Source organism: Penaeus monodon, chromosome 29 (assembly GCF_015228065.2).
Source record: "Penaeus monodon isolate SGIC_2016 chromosome 29, NSTDA_Pmon_1, whole genome shotgun sequence".
Taxonomy (NCBI): Eukaryota; Metazoa; Arthropoda; class Malacostraca; order Decapoda; family Penaeidae; genus Penaeus; species Penaeus monodon.
Genome location: NC_051414.1, coordinates 31,143,341 through 31,144,205, shown reverse-complemented (window position 1 = coordinate 31,144,205; position 865 = coordinate 31,143,341). Strand labels below are relative to the sequence as shown.

At 38.5% G+C, this 865-nt stretch overlaps 1 pseudogene; it reads left to right on the top strand.

The window, feature by feature from the left end:
- The first annotated feature begins 412 nt into the window (after positions 1 to 412).
- The window catches only part of LOC119591843, a 1,093-nt pseudogene continuing 640 nt past the window's right edge, over positions 413 to 865 (top strand).

Below are 865 nucleotides of genomic sequence, written 5' to 3'. Positions count from 1 at the left end.
ATTGTTTTAAAAAAGTTTCTCATACCTTACTGTGTGTGTTTTTTTTAAGGTCAACCCTTGATGAACCTTCATCTCCTATTGATTGTATCTGATAATCATAAATGTATGGGAATACGGATTTTACTCTTATACCCTTTTACCGGCAATAGATGGCTCTTCTGACCAATGGCATTTTTTTTACGTTTGGTTTAGCCATATACTTTCCCGTCTTTGAGAAAAAGAGCTTTGCGATGGTTCAGTGAAGAAAGTGATCTTATTTGTTCGAGAGTCACGGATTACTAAGGATGGCTAAGTAGTGTAAAATAAATCCATTAGATTATTATTATTTTTTTTATCTTTGGATGTTGCCACTACTTAGATGGGAAGTACTTATGTAAGTAAATGTAATGACTGATGCTCAACTTTTCTCCTATAGATAGTGATTACGCTGCTTTTTTTGTGCATTGGTAATCTCTGCAATGGAGCCGTGAAGGTTACTTACTCCAGAAAACCCGAATTCAAATATGCAAGTATTCCTTGTCGGTCAGAATAACGACCGGACCGTTCAGCAAAACCCGCAGCGGGAATAAACGACAGGAACGACAACAGAGTAATCAGCAACCAGCAACAGAGTAACAACAACGCTAATGTACACCATTCGACCAAACATAATACGGCCAAGTCAGAATGTAAACCGAGGGCACCGATTACGGTGAATTCAAGTGGCAACCAAGGAGACCAACAGAGGCAACAAAAACCCGAAATGGGTTGAAACAACTATGCTAATTCTCATTGTTTTAAGGGGGGGGGTTTTAAAAAAATACCTGTGTATTAAAAGGAAAAGGTTGTTACTAAGACAGTATCCCGGTAAGATAGAGCTGCAAGC